General features: G+C 37.3%; 1 protein-coding gene across 1 annotated transcript in view; it reads left to right on the plus strand.

Annotated features, from left to right (window-relative positions):
• The first annotated feature begins 165 nt into the window (after positions 1–165).
• Positions 166–19422, plus strand: part of NDNF (neuron derived neurotrophic factor) — a 68009-nt gene continuing 48752 nt past the window's right edge. The window contains exon 1 of the mRNA XM_063458249.1: positions 166–527. The gene's annotated coding sequence lies outside the window, so the exon portion shown is untranslated. The remainder of the gene's footprint in view (positions 528–19422) is intronic.

Genomic DNA, 19422 nt, shown 5'->3' on the forward strand with positions numbered 1-19422 from the left:
GCTTTTGTTTTTATAGTGAAGTCAGGCGGGGCTTCAGTACCATTCAGAAAGTGAACAGAGAGAGCTGGTCTATGATTGGCTGAGCCCTCAGTGCCCTTGCCTCTTGGTTGGTGTGTTAGCTCCCTGGGCTTTATGCACAAGGGAGGGGAAAGCTCAGTGTTCTGCTATTGACATTCTGCACCAATGCACTATAGTATCAGAGTGAGAGAATCTCAGAGCAGATACTGCACATCACACAGGGACCCAGCAGCAGCCTCTCCCAGCACAGCATCCCTCTCTCACCAACTCCACTGCTTCTTATAAACTATATTGCACAGGAGGATATTTCAGCAAAGAAATCAACAAACTGTCTGTACAGTTCGTTTTGTTCTGTAACTGTGCAACTTTGTTTCCGCTCACACATCTCAAAGACCTAGGAGGCAGAGAAAAAAAAAAAAGTTACATAAACTGTGAGTTTTGCGCCTGAATCCCAGGGACCTATAGATTGGCAGATTGAAGACACTCTCTTGAAGAGGTGGACCTCTAAGGTAAGTGTCACTACGTTCTGCACCAACTCCTGCTACTATTTGCCTATAACTAACAACACTTGATGGGAAGAAGTGAAACTATAGAATTTGAGGCAGCAGTTCTCTGGTAGATTATCCCATATAAGATTAATATTTATTTTGTTCTGGTCATGTCCATGGGTGATGTTTTAATATTGATGTCTAAATCTTTAGGTATTTTTCCAAGTGAAAAATTATGAAAAAAAAATATCACAATTATTAAAATATTTAATGAACAGAAATAACCTGAAAACGTACATTAAAAATAGTAAAGAGTGCAATGCCCTATGAGCCAATTACCCTTTTAGTGAACCAGTTTGAGTGATGCTGGGAGTGTATAAATTAGGGTCTGGCAATCAGTCCAGACTTAATTGGCCTCTGCTAGATCCAAGCTCTTTGAAAAAAGTTTCTCCCAGAGCAGACCCAGGAAATCACAGCTTACATTGTGCTCCTATTGAATAATCATCAGTCTATTTAGGACATGACTTTAAACTGGGGAGACATCTCTTATAAGGCTGGTAGTGAAGACCACCCTCTCTCCAGCTCATGTGATGTGGTTAAATGCATTTGGTGCCCTTGTTTGTTTTATTCAGCTGCTCCACTGAGCCTAAGCCTGTTTGATTTTTCTAAGAAGATTTGTTTGTTAGAGATGAATCAGCAGGATGCAATAGGTAGGGCATGATCAAAAGAGATGGATTACTAGACAAATAATCTTCTTGTGCACACATGTCACTAACTTGGGAACATATGGGTATCTTGCTTTTTTTTAGTGTATCTTTTACATATAACTCATGTGACCTGATGAATTGGCATGCTGTAAATCCATGGCTAAATCAATACCGAAAAGGAATTTTAGCCAAAGGGGTAAAGGTCACCTGCCCCACATATAGTGTTGTTTTTTTTTTTTCATTGGCAAGAAGAATATAGCACTGCTAAGGTCCTTTTTATAAAGCCAGATCCTGACAGCATGCAATATTCCTGCTACCTTTATGGTTACATAGTGTTGGTCAAGCCATATGTAATCACTGATGACAAACTTGTATGTGTAATATAAACCGTACATTTTAGTCAGTTAGTTATATAATAATTATTATATCACTGTTATTTAATTCTAAGCTTTTTAACAGGGTTTATATACTTATATTTTCTTTACTCTCTTAGTGAACCTGGGATGTGTTTATTATGTGTTATTTTAATAGAAAAACTTATTATATTTATTATTGTAATGTTAAACATAATAGTCACGATAATTATCCCCTCTTGGTGGGGGAAAAAAAAAGTCAAAGAAAAAAAAGGACTGTGACAGTTTGCATAAGTTTTCTGTAAATATTATTATTATCATTTATAAAGCACCATAATATTCTTCATACCCTTGCATATAATGCAAAATAACTCGAGCTAAATAGTGGTTTAAAAAGTTGCACTCCAACATTTTGAACACACTTTGGAAGTTTCATAATAAACATTTCATACTTTTGACCTCTTTCCCAGTTTGCCAAACTTGTTATATTTTTATTTTGTGATCTAATTATTTTATGTATATGTGCAGACATCTCACATCATACATTTTATCTGTTAAAATTGCAATGTTTGAGTTCAAATACAGCAACTTCAACATTGTTGTTCTTTTTCCTGATTACATCTTCCCATAGTCTACAGGTTACTAGGGGACTGTTAGCTTATTTGTTTGTTTTAGAGGGTTAGACAGGCACAAAAGTCAACCTGGTTCAAATGTGGATTGCCATTTATTGCACTTCTTTGACTAAACCTTTTTAGCAATATATTACAATAAACAAACTCAAGTTTCTATTGCTTTTCAGTGACACATTTTGCTTTGTTTCCTTTTTAATTCTGCTAATATTAGACATCTGCTAGCAATTAGTGTGTAACCCAAAATTACAACAGTTTGATTGTTCTTGGTGTTTGACACCAGACTGAGAGCTTCTAAGAGGTTATTTAGATGAGAAAGACATGGGGGTCTATTAACTAAACAGTGAGTTGTGATGAGCAGACACGTTTTGTTATCCTGTGGGTCTCTCATTGTACAGTGAGTTGTGGTGCTTTGAGAATTAACTTCATTTAGGCCACATATAACATTATTCATTGTAATGATTTGATGAGATACATATTTCTAAATTTGCTATCATACAAAATGCTGTGTGAATGCAGTATATCTGATCCACACCTGTTTGGTACCCAATGGGTTAAAGTAAGACCCTTTGGATTTTTTTTTATTTTTTTTTTTTATAATTAGCTCTGTTCTCGTCACTTGAATACATTAACTGCAATTAGGAAAATGAAACCCCTCATGAATCAGTTAATTATGAAAATTAATTAGATCTGGGTTGAGTGCTTTAATGATCCTACAAAATATTCTCTTGTTTCATCCCTTGCCTCTTGTGTCACTTTACCCCACTCCTAGAATGTAAGCTTGTTTGAGCAGGGCCTTCAACACCCTCTGTTCCTGTGCGTCCGACAAATACTTGTCTGTTAGTCCACCTATTGTACAGTGCTGCAAAATCTGTTGGCACTTTAGAAATAAAATAATTTTAATCTTTAAGGGGATCTGTTTACTAAATGCTGAGCTTCTAACTGCTCTGCACTATTTAGGGCAAAATAGCCAATTTTGAGAAAAAAATCCCTATACCTTTAAAAAGTGGAGTTAGGGTTTACATACAAGAGCTATCTTTAGTCTATATTTTCATGTCACTGATTAGTGAATTAATCTGCTGAGGGATATGGAGAAATGAATGCAGATTTAATGACTGCCACATTTTACAGGGTAGATAACTCTTATGTAAGAACATTCAATGAGATAAAGACCATTTAATTATTAATGATATTTTAGAACACCATGATTCATACTCCCATTTCAAGGGTGACAAATGTGGTTCATGAGGGGTAAAATCCCACTAGAATGCTAATATTTATCCTTTTTTTTTTTTTTTTTTGCAATTAACAATATTGTGGATTACTTGGCATTGTGTTATGCATCATCCTAAAATTGCATTGAGTTTGTGCCACTCGTGGACTGGAAATTGACATGTATAAGTTACTTCAATAGTTAGATTAATTCAAATTAGTTTACCGAAATCTTAACATATGTTTTTTATAAGGTAACTGTTTTTTTTTTTTTTTTTTTATCTAAATAATTAACACAATAATTTGTAGTGCTAGCTTGTGGCACATCTGCACCTTAAGTGCTCCGTAATTCAAAACCACAATGAAAACACAAATAAGAGAACTGTGTTAATTTAAACCCCCACAGCAGGGGTTATTTATAAAGTGAAATTGTGGGGTGAAAATCTAAACATGGAGCAGTTACTATTGAAAGCAATGGAATGTTCTAATTAATTAATTCTTTAAAAGTAATCCCAGCCAATATGCTGAGTATGGGATGTAAACCTTTTTTTTTTTTTTTTTTTTCCAGTCTTGAAATACAGTTTTGCTTTTATATATTATGTTCGTTTTACATGTGAGAATATAAAGAACCTTTTACCATCTGGATCTCAAAGATCACACAATTATTTGGAAAAATCTACTGTTTACCTAAAGTCTCCTTTTTTTTTTTTTTTTTTTTTTTTATATTGTGTTTAAATTGCACTAATTACTCAAATTGGCAAATGTGTACAAGTGTAGTATTTTGGTCAGAATTTTGTAAGTTAGTAGTGAACTCGGCATAACTTGTTGTTTAGCGATTAAACCTCTTTCCAGTCCACTGAAATGTTACAATGCAGAAAACCTTAGCATTTAAGTGCTTATAGGCAGCCCTCCACACCCTTTTATTCCATTAATTTAATTTTACTTTTTTAAGGGGCAAGCATTTTCTGCTGTGTTTACACAATAGACAATCCATACTTTATTGCTATTCTTCAGTCTTTAATAGTTTACTATTCTGGCTACATTCCCACACATTAACCCTTATCAGTGCCATATTGTGAATGCTGTGTTTTGCCATCACCACTGTGGGTCACTCTAAGGACACATTTGAAATGTGCATGTTAACTGGCATTCTCTGCTTTGAAGCCCTTAGGCCTGGTAAGAAGAGAGAAGGGATTGGCCAGTCTACACCAGCAGCAGACGAGTTAACTCAATTAGGTGAAAACAAAATCATTTGCTAATAATAAAAATTGTTCTCGCAGGACCAGAACATAAATAATTGCAGAGCTTTGAAGAAACCCTCAGACATTCTACTTCCATTGTGCGGATTATTCATCTTCTGTGCAGCCTAGAAGCCTAGCCAAAGCAATGTGGTTTGTGCTATGCCGAGGTCTCATATATACAAAAAAAGAATTACCATGATTACCAGTTTGTTACCAGTACTCTGTACATTTAAAAGGAGAGGGCTGTACTTACAAGGCAACACTTTAAAAAGTTATGTTAACCCTTTAATTAGTAATCAGTCTATAATGCAGCTGCTGTTCTAAGAAAGTGCTCTGGATCTGTGGTGACAGTTCAGATTTTGTCTGTATCCCCATTGGTGAAGAATTAGAAATGGCTAAACTCTGGACTGTTGTTGTGGTCTGAAAACCAGGTTACGTTCCGCTACTCTAGATTCCAAAATAACTGAACGACTAAAAAAAATATATATATATCAACAAAAACTAGTTGTCTTTTATTGTATATTTGTACTATATGATATATAATTTATATTGCAATGGAAGCTGTGTAAAATTAGAATGTGCTATAGCCTCCTAAAACTAAGCAGTTCTTTATCCCAGGATTAGACCGAAGACAATTTATCATAATATGTGCACATTGAGGAGCTATGCATATGAGAAATTAAATTATATATTTGAACGTGAGCCATAATGTCCTTTACCTGGGAGCTATGTTTATTAATACAGACTAGCATTAAGATACCACATGGCCCCAGCCAGGTGACTGGTTTGGTACCCTTCCATAAACCACATAGAGATGATAACTCGGATGAAGCAAATGCATGGTTCGGAGTTCTTTTTGTAACCTCTGGGGCCTAGGCACCTGCCTAAAGTTACCTTATGGTTAATCCTGCTCTGTATTACACTATCTGAGCTATGCTATTAGCTGTGCAATCTTGTACTGTATATGACTGTGGGATATACTGCTCGATCAGAGCTATGCTGCCAATTGTACATATTGCTGTTTCTGAGCTTCCCTGCACTGTACACGAGCATTCTACATATGTTGTATCTGAATTATGTTTACATATAAGCTGTATATGATGCTGTATCCTCAAAACCATATACGGTTTATTGTGACATGCATATATATATTTTCTATATTGATATTGGAAAAAATCTAAACTTGGTAAACAAAGTGCCAAATTATTATTTTCTCGTAGCAACTTCAGTGAGAACTTTTACTCCTCTGGTAGTAGCCCATAAATGCTTTCCTACATAAGTATTCACAGCAAAGTGTGGGAACATTCTTGTTTCTATGTAAAGGCGGATGTTTAAATGAATACTGAAGTATTCACTGCAATTACGATCAGGAAATTTGTTTTACACTGGCTGGGAGATTTAATCTTTATAGAGAGCAGTAGTACTGTTGCAGTGCAAAAAAAACAAAAACAAAGGGGAGATTTACCAAAGCTGTAAAATGTGAAATGTGGTGCAAAAGTTGTAAAGTGGAGTACCAGTTTTCAGATCACACTTTGATGAAACTCTCCAATTATATTTGTAAAACACAAACATGTCGAAGTGTAAAGCAGGTCTGTATAACATCAGTGATAGAACAGCAAGAGAACACTGGAGAATGGGGGAAAAATGCAGCTAGGAGATCGAGTCACCAGACCTGACGCATTTCTACTGCTGGTGCTACTAAAGTAATTCCCAGCCTACTGACCCTATATGCTCTGCTTGGAACTGGTTCTTGAACCAAATTAAAACATTGTGAACACATAATTTGGTTGGGACAATCCTTTGCTGTGCATTTTTTATCTGAATTAAAAAAAAAGGGATGTAAGTGATTTTCTGGTACTCTGCTAAGACAGCATATACACATAGGAGTTGCCAGGGAGATATCTATCAACAAAGGAGGCCAGACCTATGGCTCCCTCCATATTATTACTTCTATAGAAAGATAATATCCACCAATCTATTTTATTTTTAAATGATAATTGTATGTATTATGTTGTATTGTCTTTTAACCCTCTATAATGTAAGCTCGTTTGAGCAAGGTACTAAACACCCTCTGTTCCTGTGCGTCCAACTCGTCTTGTTGCAAATACTTGTTTGTTAGTCCACCTATTGTACAATGCTGCAATTTTTTTTAGAAATCATTATAATAAGGGTACTGTACATATCGCTTTTTCTTAGTTATACTACCTTTATGTAGTAGCTTTACAGATGACATACCTCACAGTATTTCAAATAGTTAAAGAGGCCGCAAGTCTGTTTGGAGTGAGGCCAATCATTCTGGGGATTATCTGTGATTTTAAGACCTAGTTTTAGTTTTGTAACCGAATAAGCCATTTTAAAGAACAACAACATTTCCCCAGCCAAATATTTTAATACATTTACTGCAGTTTAAAAAGACATTGCTGCAAAATGTGTGGTTGTGGAGCTTTGTGATATATACTTATACACACCAGCATCCGTTTATTACAAAGAGGCATATTATATTAATTAAGAAATACAGAGGAATTAGTGTAAAAGAGGTGTGTTTTCTGTTATACATGTGTGTATATATAGATATATATATTACACATTGCTCCTATGACCTCGATATAAGATCTCTTCATATAGTCCATAAGTGCATTTATTTTAATGAGATTTATACTTTTCACTCCTGTATATGAATGCTGTGCATATTGCTATATGTGTAATGATGTTGCATATATTATGGTTTTTAATCATGTTTGTACATATTGCCCCTTTATGTGCTATGCTATCTTCTATATGTGAGCTGTACATAATGTTCCTATATGTGCTGTACTGTCATATACAATACAGCTGTACATTCCGCTGTATCTATTATGCTGCCCTGCACTGTATATGAGATTTATTCTTATTGCTCAATAATATTTTTGATATGTTGCACACTGTCAGGCATAACGTATGTGAGCATATTATTTTATTGCTCATTTTGATATTGTTTTGCCTTTGGCTCCAAATTCCAGTTAGCAAGTTACCATCCACGGTGTATGTGTGTCGTTGCATTTTCCACTTTAATTGAGAAAGGTCTTGGATTCATGGAAGTTATCTCAAACTGTACTGTTTTAAAAAGTGTCCAGTTGTTTTTATTGGTATTTTCTTCACATTTAGACAACTTTTTAGAACAGAAAACTGATCTCCACTTGCATATTAAAATGTGACCAATAAGATGCTGAAAATAATAATTGTAAAAATCAAAATAAAATATTTTTTCCATCTTTACGATGGTTTGGAAAGTGATAGAGCTCTTAAAAGCTCTAGACCAGTGATAGGCAACCTTCGGCACTCCAGATGTTGTGGACTACATCCCCCATAATGCTCTTGCACCCATAATGCTGGCAAAGCATCATGGGAGGTATAGTCCAAAACATCTGGAGTGCCAAAGGTTGCCTATGCCTGCACTAGACCATGTATGCAGCACATTAGTGCTAATTATCACTTTAAATACACACTAATTCATACTAAACAAACAGACCAAAAAAAAAAAAGAAGCCAATAACAAATAGTGATTTTGGTTGCAGCACCCTGTTGCTGCCAATGCATATTCTCAAAAGATATATATGTTTAAATTAAGTAGGGTCATTGTCCCCTCTGAGATGCATAGAGAGTAACATACATTTTGACAAACAAAAACCATGTCAATATTAAAGGTTACTTATTTTTGTTTCATTGTTTGAATGCATTTTTGAAATAGTGTCCCTACAACAAACGTAATATATGATGTCACATGATTCTTGAAATAGCTGTCAGTGGCTACTTTAACTGTCTCAGATAAGTTCCTTTTCAAAACATTTAGAAATTAAAGGCACGCAAAAGTGCTTCCGTTAATCTTCCCCTAAGGCTTGTTATTTCTATGAACACTTGAAGAATGAAGAAAAATTACATGCTCTGTAATATAGCTGCGGACAATAGCACTTGATTCTATCTGCTGGGCATTAGCAAACTTTTGTAACTGACAACATTGTTAATGGTGTTATTAATAAAACTAATAGACTGTGGAGGTGGTGTATGTACAACTAGCAGTTTTATGTGTTTTTCATTGTACATAAACCAGCTGCTGTTAACTGGAACTCGTAGTATTCTCAGCAAGGCAGACCCTTCAATCCAGCAATTAGGATCTACATTTACATATAAAGAATTCAGACATAGGCAATAGGCAATTTTGGTGGCAAATTGAAATTTAGTTTTCGTCCTAGTCTTTTGGCTGAAAAGCCATTTTAGTTTTAGTCTTGTTTTAGTCATTTGGTTTTAGTCGACTAAATCTCTTGTAGATTTTAGCCAACACGCAGTGGCGTACATACCAGGGTCGCAGGGGTCGCGGCTGCGACCGGGCCCGGCCCACCAGAGGGCCCGGCCGCCCTGCGACCTGGTATGTACCCACTGTGGCCAGCCTCTTCCCCTGGGGGGCCCAGGAGCCGGCCACCTCAGGGCCCCCAGAGGCTGGCCGTGGTATGACCGGGCTGGCGGGCGCACGAGGGAGCACTTTCCCCTGAGTGCTCCCTCTTCAGCTCCCTCGCGCACCGCACTGATACCGGAGCCGGAAGATGACGTCATCTTCCGGCTCCGGTATCAGTACGCGGCGCGCGAGGGAGCTGAAGAGGGAGCACCCAGAGAAAAGTGCTCCCTCGTGCGCCCGCCAGCCAGTTAACCCGCCCAGCAGCACCACCACCACTGGACCCCAGGGAATCCCCTCAGCACTTCTAAAGGTAGGGAGGCTGAGGGGATTAAATTAAAAAAAAAAAGTGAGTGTGAGTGTGTGTGAGTGAGTGTGAGTGTGTGTGAGTGAGTGTGTGTGTGTGTGTGTTAGTGAGTGTGTGTGTGTGTGTGTGTGTTAGTGAGTGTGTGTGTGTGTGTTAGTGAGTGTGTGTGTGTGTGTGTGTGTGTTAGTGAGTGTGTGTCTGTTAGTGTTATAGTGTGTGTGTGTTAGAGTGTGTGTGTGTGTGTCTGTTAGTTTTAGTGAGTGTGTGTGTTAGTGTGTGTCTGTTAGTGAGTGTGTGTTTTGTGAGTGAGTGTGTATGTCTGTCACTGAGTGTGTGTGTCTGTTAGCTAGTGTGTATGCGTCTGTTCATGAGAGTGTGTATGTCTTAAGCACTTACCTTTCTCCAGTGCCGGACACCCTTGGCGCTGGGGATCTCTCCGCCACTCAGCTCCGAATACGCATGCAAACCGCCCATAGGAAAGCATTACTCAATGCTTTCCTATGGACGTTCAGCGTCTTCTCACTGTGATTTTCACAGTGAGAATCGCAGAAGCTCCTCTAGCGGCTGTCAATGAGACAGCCACTAGAGGCTGGATTAACCCTCAGTGAAACATAGCAGTTTTTCTGAAACTGCTATGTTTTCAGCTGCAGGGTTAAAACTAGAGGGACCTGGCACCCAGACCACTTCATTGAGCTGATGTGATCTGGGTGTCCGTAGTGGTCCTTTAAGTGTATGTCTATCTGCATGCACTGGCGTACATACTGCGGTCGCAGTGGTCACAGCCCTGTGACCCCTCTGACCAGGTGCCCACCGCGAGTTTGCGCAGAGTAAGCGCGCGGGGGGGGAGTGAGGGGGGGGCACGGATCAGTTTTCGCACCGGGGCCCCATGGGTTGTGTGTACGCCACTGCCAACACGACTAAAATCGAATTGGTTTCGTTAAAGCCTCTGTCTCTTTTTACCTCTTCCCAAGCCCCTCTGTGTCTCTGTGTCGTCCCAGCCTCTCTAGGTATCTCTCTCATAAGCCCTGGTCTGTCTCTTTTGCCCATGCCACAGCCCCTCTTTGCAGTGTTAATTTTGGCAGCAAATTTCTATTTAGTTTTAGTCATAGTATTTTGACTAAAAAGCCATTTTAGTTTGTCGTATTTTAGTCATCCGAATTGTTTGGTTTTAAGTCAACAAAAATTTGATTCAAATTGCTAGTCCACAAAATTAACACTACTACAGCTACTATTATGGTTTCATTACAAAATATAATTGGGGGGGAGGGAGGGGGAGAGGGGGGAGGATTGTGGTGTCAAGGGGGAGATGTTTTTAGTGATTCCTCTACATTCAAAACATTTGTACAAAAAAAAAAATTGTATTTCCACCAGAAACATACTGAAGCAAAATTCTAAATTAGTAGAGAGAGCAGAATGGGAACCAAATGATGGTTGCTGCTGATTGCTTTATTTTTAGAGGTGCATGTGTTTATCTTTTCCTTGTGACCTAATTAGACCAAAACATTAATTATACAAGTTTGGCAAGGCTTATTCGTTAATATGGTATAGCATCATATTCAAGTCTTGCAATGGGATGAGTGATACCTGAACAGATTTATTTGATGGTAAAGATAGCAATTTATTTAAATGGCTTTCATTGCTATAGAAATATATTGCTTTTATAGCATGAAATAACTGGAATTTTCTCAAGTAATGCTTATAGACCATATCATACCAGGTTCCTTTTGAGAAAGAAATGCCAAATGTACTGAAACACTAGAATGATTTATTGGTGAAACACTACATTTTTAACCTTCCATTATATGTATTAATATTAAGTTGGTGAGAAGTGATTGCTTTATTTATTACATATTTACAGAGGCTGAACAGTGACATGTCCGTTAATTTAAGTTTTTCTCACGTTTGTTTTTGCTGTTGATCCAAAAGAAGACAAAAAAAAGACAGTTTGAAGCATTTTCCAATTTTGCAACAAACTAGGAAAAAAATTCTCTTCATGATGACTCCAGAATGTCAATCAGCTCTCTCATTGGATGAAGAAGCCATCACTCCACAGCTTGAAAATTAAATCCCTAAATTATTATGTTTTTGCAAGTACTCATCTAGTTGCTGTTTAAACATTGGTTCAAACTCTGATAAAACCATCTTTTCAGGCAGAGAATGCCACATCCTTATTGTTCTTACTGTAAATACAATTTTTAAAAAAGCTTTTCCTTTGCCGTAGAGTTAATTTTATGTCTTCCAGTCTAAATGCGTGACCTTTGTGTTCTTTTTGTATAATGATATCATAAATACTCTGAGGTGTAATTTTTCTAAACTAAACAGATTCTAGTTGGTGCTTGTACCAGTTGTGACATGAAGGTATCATTTAACAAGTACAAAAACCTGATTTCCACTTGCTGAACTACTAGTCCTTCTATCCCAATAATTACGTTAATTGCCCAGTCATGTGTCTCATCCCACCATGTTTCCGTTGTATTACTAAGTATGCATTTAATAATATCATAAGTCTCTTGTACGCAGCCAAAGCCTATCTCCCTTCTGTCCTATCTCTATTTTGTAGATTTTGGTGCCCCACCTACCACCACTAGTTTAAAATTTCCTCGAGCTTTCTAGCCATCCTGTCCCCCAGCTCAGCAGACAGTCTTCTGTTTAGGTGCAATGCATCACGTCTATAAAGATTGTATCCAAACACAAAATCAGACCAGGGTTCTAAAAAGCCCAAACCCTCCTTCCTACACCATGACTTTAGTCACCCATAAACCTCTCTAATCTCCTGCTGCCTTTCTACTGTACCTCGTGGCAAAAGTAATCTCTCTGAAAACACTACATTTGAGGTTGTTTCAGTTTACTTTCTAATTTCATTAACTCATTCTTTAGGACCCTGCATTTCCTATGACTTTGTCATTCCCAGCCCCTCCCAATAATCTTTCCTCTCTGTCAGAAACTTGTTGCTCTTGAGCTGATACGCCCAACATCTCCACTCAAATGGGCAAATCTGTTTGGTTGCACAATGTCGGGACTAGCTACCATCACGCCACCACGTGAAACTGTTACCCAGCTGCGTGCCCATTTTCCAGCGTCCTTATCTTCTCCCACTCCACTAGAGGCCCTCACTAAACTCTACTCCATGAGCAGCAGACCCCTTTCAAGATTGTCAATCTGTCTCAATGTTGCAATTCCCTTCTCCAGATCTACAATACGAGCTTCAAGAACAGCCACTCATTCATACCTGCCACAGAGGTATGGACCCTGGATGGATTCATCCAGGTATGGAAACCTGTTACAAGATGTGCATTGAGTCAAACATTCAATCTTGCTAAAACTAATTTGGTTAGCTATCCTGGTACAGAGTATTGTGCCATATTTCCTCGCGCTAAAAGTTCCCAGTATCCCTTCCTCGTGAAACATATAATGCCAAGCATTAGTGTATAGTGAAATATTTACTTACTAGTAGTACATTGTAGTGAGTAGTCAGCTGATTGAATGTAACCTAAAATTGACGGAATTGGAGGTCCAACTACCCCCAGTTATTCTAAACAGGAAAACCACAAATCTATTGGCATTGTAAGGACTAATGATAACAGTGTATTGGAGAAAATGTTAGTCTGTCATTTTTTCTATAGTTTAAATTATCCTTTTTATTGATTTAGGATGCAGCTGGTTCTGAACAGGACATAGCATCTCATGGAGTTAAATGGGTAGAGTCCAACAAGATTGGCAGGGGCAGCACCCTACCATCTTTAAACTTCACCAGCCTCCATTGGTCATGGAATATATATATTTCAGCTATTTCATATAACAATTTTGTGAGAGGATTATCATCTCCTAAAAGCTCACTGTTTAGCAATGTAACATTTGATACGATATGTATTTTTTCCGGTGTTCTGCATTTACAAAAAAAAATCTTTTATATAATATTACCAATGTCAGAATATAAACCTGTCTCGCCGAAGGCAATAAGTCATTTAAAAAAAAGAAAAAAATTTTTTTTTTTACACATAATTGTACATAGAATAGAGAACTCAGGCACTGACATGCTTCAGAAGATTTACTAACATGACATCACTACCCAAAACGCAAGTGGGAATCATTGTGTCGTTACAAGAATATTTTTTTTCCAAGTGCACTGTGTTCTTCATACAGTGTGAGCAATGTCCTTGTTCAATAACAGCTTTAAAGTTGAAAAGACCTTTATTTAGCAGCCCCCTTTAAGTTCTAGATAAGCATCTATAATTATACGGATTAGGAGATGCAAGTATTGTGTTGTACATCTGGACTTGGCAACTCATTGCAATGGGAACACCCAAAACAAGAGTGCTAAAGAAATACAACAGACAGGAAACTTAAAGTCACAAACATAACTTTCAAGAGACTACGACAATTTGTCTGCAATATCTATACTAATAATGTACGTCTAAACAACCAACTAAACTTTCTACAATATGCCAATAACTTTAATAGATACCTTGTTATTTTGAGAGAATTCTGCACGCCTCAGCATAAGAAAATCTGTTCACCCTAACTAGTGATTTTTACATCATCGGGAATTGCACAGTGGAAAAAGAATTCACAGGCACAACAATAGCAAGTATGTGCGTTTTGTTCCACTTTGGGAAGATATTTTTTTTTTTGTGTGTGTTTCTCATTCTCTGAGCTTTTTACTTACATTATTTTTTTTAGTTCAAGACAAGTGCAGAAGTTAAGTAACTAGAAAAGTAACTTCTGTTACGGATCAACTGTTAGATTCAGCAGTTTTACACAGAAGGCTTGTCTTGCAGTTGCATGTGAGGAATGTCTGCTTTATGCACATTGCTATGCGTAGTTTAAATATTATTTTATTTTGGGCAGGGATATTGGGTGTTGGTTACAAAATTGTACTTCACTTGAGTATTCCTATGTATAAACTATATTTAAGTTGCACCAACTGGCTTCTAATATACTGCCGCATAAAAACTGCCTGCAGTAAGTATATCCCTGGATTTTTACGAAGAGTACGGGTAACACTTCTGGACCACTGTGTTATCAGGAGATGAGTTTACAACCTACAGAGCTTACTGTCTTGAGGGTAAGATATTACAGTCTAGAGGATCAGACATTGTAGTGTAAAATATAGTTTACAGTTCACAAGGTATTGTTAATCCTTGGCTCACCACTGCGGGAGTGTGGCATCTCAATGAGCATGTGCACCTGGAAAACGGGCTGCATATTAAGACAACCAACCAGGCTCTCCAGATGCAGAATTCTTCTAGAGCTTTCGGGTATGGACAGACATCCTCTGGAATTCTCAGCTAGTGCACTGTGAGGTGGGGTAAATATTTGCTCAAACTGCACTTTTCTCTGGTGTCCCCCCCCAACTGAGACTTTTAAATTTTCCAAAATCAGTAAACAAGTACCATTAAAGGGACACTTAAGACCTCTAAGGCACTTTAGTTTGCTGAAATACTTTGTGTGAATAGTGTGTCCTATTTTTTCTATTTACATAAAGTGCAGATTTCAATAAAATGTACACTTCTATAAATTAATGTTGCTACCCACTCCCAAGGCTTTCAAACGGGCAACAGGTCCTCTTACTTCCTGGTGTGGTTATCTCAGTGGAGCTCAACTCAAGAAGCAGCAATTGCCCAGATCACTGACGCTTTTGCAATCTGTATATTGATATACACCCAGTGAAAAAAAATTATTATTAAATGTGTGCATGTTTTCATTTGGGATATATCTACAAAATACTGAGTTTTATTTTTGTGGTACTTTGGGCAGTAGAATGTACCGTTAAGTTGGGTAATGACATCTGGGACACCGCATGTTCTTGAAGATTAGCCAAAGATAAATGTGCCTTTTCTTGATAAAAGCACTGCTATTTATTCATCTAATTTTCGAGAAAAGTATTGGATAATAAGATGTCTATTGTAATTAAAATTGGGTCACTTAAACAGTAGCAATGTCATTACTTTGTGTCTATTATTCACGTAAGTTAATGTGCGCTTCAAAGAGTTTTCTGTATACTTTGAAAACTGCTTTGTATTTTAGCGGTGAACAGAACAACTTTGAAATGTGGCCTGACTTGGTAGCAGTTTTGAAAAGTGCACCCACTAGACCAGTGTGTGTGTGTGTGTGTGTGTGTGTGTGTGTGTGTGTGTGTGTGTGTGTGTGTGTGAATGTCACATTCTGAGCTAAGTTCTGATGTGGCATATTTTGTTCTTGTGTCTGTCCTTAGTTCTTTTTTTCTCCATGAACTTTTGTAAAACAGTTCTCTGCATGTTGAGTTATGAAAGCAATACGGAAAAGTAAGTAAACAGCTTCATGGTTGAGTGCTTCTGCATTATTGTAACTTCAATGCTGTGCCATTATTCCTTTAATGGAGTGCAACGCAATGCTAGACTGAGATGTAAATGGACTTATATCAAAGGGTTGATTTGTAGAGGAGCAGATATTCTGTCCGGATGAGGTTTCAGGTTTCAGGCAAAAAATACTGTATATGGTAGTTTTGGTAGCATATTGATTAAACTTTTAAATTAAATGTAAGCTACAACAACATTGTTCATACTTAGAATAACATATGGCATTTTGAATTTAAAAAAATGAAATTATTAGTTTTTTTTTATCATGCATTATCACTATTGCTGGTTGTCTCCTGTGAATAAAATACTTTCTTACACTACTTGTCACTCTCTAGAACATGATGTTGAGATATTGGCTTAAATTGATGACAGAAGTTAGTGCAGGTCAGCTGGTGGTAATTTCAGGATGGCAAAATATGAAGCTAGTATATAATAGACCGAATATTATGGTTTCAAGATAATAATTCAAGAATGCAGTACTCCAAATAATCTATTTAATTTTGCGCAAGCCAGAATTTCGTTTTTTTTTTTGTTTTATTCTTTATACAAAATTGTTCATATACATTGGTAAAGCGAGATTCCAACTTTGGTATTTCACAATCTTAAACAGTACAATTTTTTTACAGAATATCAAATACATCGGTTGATATGGGGTGAGAAGTTAGCAGTTCGTATTTGAGGTATCCTAGTTTCCAAAGTAGGGTGCAAAGCTGTCGAAATTTGAAGACTTTCTTTCTGTCTGATTGTTTTTGTTTTTGCATATCTTTGTACATTTGGTAACATTTCAAAAATCAATACTATAACTATTAAGTAGTAAAAATGAAACAATAAGTGATATAAGTAGAACATCTCTCGGTAAATGATGATGATGATGATAAAAAGTTTCTGCTATAGATTGGAGAACCAAGACTCAGTGGTGAGTAACGGGGGGGGGGCGGGGGGAGGGGGGGTTGATGGGGATGGAAAGGTAAAGTGTTGGGTCAGGACTGTTCCTTTAGGGCTAGTTGGATTGTTAGGTAGTTATGGCATCTCGATTTTTCGTCTCAAACTTGATCATATACGCTTGTCGTGAACTAAGGTTCATGGAAAGTAAGTTGCTGTGGCAGGGGGGGGCTTGTGGTTTGTGTATTCATTCCATGGTTCCCAGATGGAGTTAAATTTACCATATCTCCCTTGTTTAGCTAAGGTAATTTCTTCCATTAATTTAATATTTTCTACTCTCAATATCCATTCTCGAATTCGAGGTGGTTTAGGTTGTTTCCAATATTTTGGTATTAACTTGGAAGCTGTCATGGCAAGGTGGCGGAACAAGGCTGTCTCTTGTTTCATGAGCTCTCGGGGGGGTAGGAGAAAAATGTAGTGAACAGGGGCGCAGGGAAAAGTTTTGTGGAAAATCAGTTGTATGATAGTGTGATTCCTCTTCCAAAATTTGTATATCATTGGGCATTGCCACCAGATGTGTGTGTGTGTGTGTGGTGGGCATTTGAATTATTGCATATCCAGCATAAGTCTGGCAATGTGTGGTAGAATCTGTGAAGTTTAGAGGGCGTGTTGTGCCAACGGGTTAATTGTTTAAAATTGCATTCTTGCGCATGGGCTGAAATGGAAGATTTATGTGTGGAGATAAAAACGTTTCGCCACTGTTGTGTGGTAAAGTTGATTTGCAGTTTGTCCACTTTAGTGTGTAGCTAGGAGGGGTTTGTGGGCAAGCATCTCTGAGTATTGAGTGCAGGGAGGAGAGAGTTTTTATTTTTGGCGGGTGTACAGTGCATAGACGCTCAAATCCGGTAAGAGGTCTGTCTTCTTTTGGGAGTAGTGTCTGAGTTTTGATAAAGTGTTTCAACTGGTTGGGGAAGAAAAGTTGGACCCCTGTGTGAGTATCTGATGAGGTAAGGTCTTGTAAAGGTTTTAGCTTACCTTCACTTATTGCATCCTTCAATTTCAGGAATGGGCCTTCATAACGAAGTTAAGTTCTACTAAGTTTATTTATTTATAAAATATTTTACCAGGATGGATACATTGCGATTTCTCTCGTTTTCAAGTATGTCCTGGGTTGAATGAAGACGACGCATAACATAAACATTTTGGGTATACAAACCTTTTCTCAGTGTACAATGTTCTTTACAAGGGAAAACAAATCCAATGAACCAAAAGGGAGCAAAATAAGGACAATTAGTGTACTGCAATACATATCCACAATATATCATGTATGTATTTTGCAGTACACGGATAGAAGCATTTTCTTGTTATTTGGTTCACATATCAATTGAAAAGAAACCAACAGATGAATAATCAGGAGGAGCAGTATAAAAAAATAGATATATTTATCTATTAAATATATAATATGGAAATATATACATCTTTTTTTACTTATCCACCTTCTTCCCTCTATTGCTCACTTCCCACTTGATCTATAAATAAAATTAACATTTTAGTGACTGTTCCTTAGCCATCAATCATCTTTTTTTACCTTTTTTTTTTTACTTCAGAATATTGATCCAAACAAGCTTGTTTGGTCATTGCATGACTCGTTTGGTTCGGGATTCAGGTACATTTTTGTTTCGGATATCCTGATTTCGATTGATCACCCGAACGCTTCAAATTCGGACGAGCTGAAGTTCGGAACAATACGAAAACTAGTGCTATTTTGGAATTAGGGTTTGAATTGTTCCAGGGATGCATGATGATTTAAATAGATTGTAGTATTTTTGTTCCCAGGCTCAGTTTAGTGAACCATGATTTTCTTTAATGTTTTAAGTTTGAAGTAACATGTGACCATGCCTATTCCACTGGTTTCTGTTTCTTTAATGAATAATTTGTGATTAGGAAAAGTTATCACTGTACATGTGCGCACATCAATGATCATGCTCCCAGTATGACCCAATGCAGACACAATTATATTTCCTATAGATAAACTTGGGAACTGCATGATATAAAAGTGAAGAGCCAACAACTAACACATACTTATCTGAAATCGATTGACATGGTTCAACTATAAAATCATATTAGAGCAGACTGATTATTTAAGGTGGCCCTTTCATTCTTGCTTTTTGTTGAGGGCAGTGTGAGGGGAGTTTTCCTTTCCTTATGCTTCATTTATCTTAATAATTATACTGCCCCCTTTGCCACTTGCCTTAAGTTATATTTTGGCAAATGGCAGCAGCCTGATCCACCTCTTTTCTCACCATCAAGCATTATGCTTCTTGCTGACTTTTTGTCCAATCAAATGTTTGTTATAGTGAAGCAATGTAGACCGCACATGTGCGGTAAATGCCAGGCTCAGTCAATACAATGTTTATCATGGAGTATGTCAAATGTGAAAGAACTAAATCTTACTTGATTGTGATTGTGGAAGCACTATAGTGACAGCCACAACCTCTCAATGTAAAGTCCAAAACAGCAATGTCGTACTTTGAAAGAGGAAAAACCGCAAGGAGACTGCACCCATTGAGATGAAGTGGTCTGGGCTTACATAGTGGTTTTTTTTGTTTGTTTGTTTTTTTTCAAATGGTTGCATCTCAGAGCTATTATGACCTGACAATGAAGGAATATATTAATTTCTTAAAAAAAATAATAGTGAATCAGGGTTTAGTCCAAAAACTTAAAAAAAGGTTTCAAATTAATATTTCCTTTTTTTGTTTAGATTGATTTTCCCATTTACGTAACTTGATATCTTAATAGGTTGCATCTGCTTTCACTTCCA

Source organism: Pelobates fuscus, chromosome 6, assembly GCF_036172605.1.
Source record: "Pelobates fuscus isolate aPelFus1 chromosome 6, aPelFus1.pri, whole genome shotgun sequence".
Classification (NCBI taxonomy): Eukaryota; Metazoa; Chordata; class Amphibia; order Anura; family Pelobatidae; genus Pelobates; species Pelobates fuscus.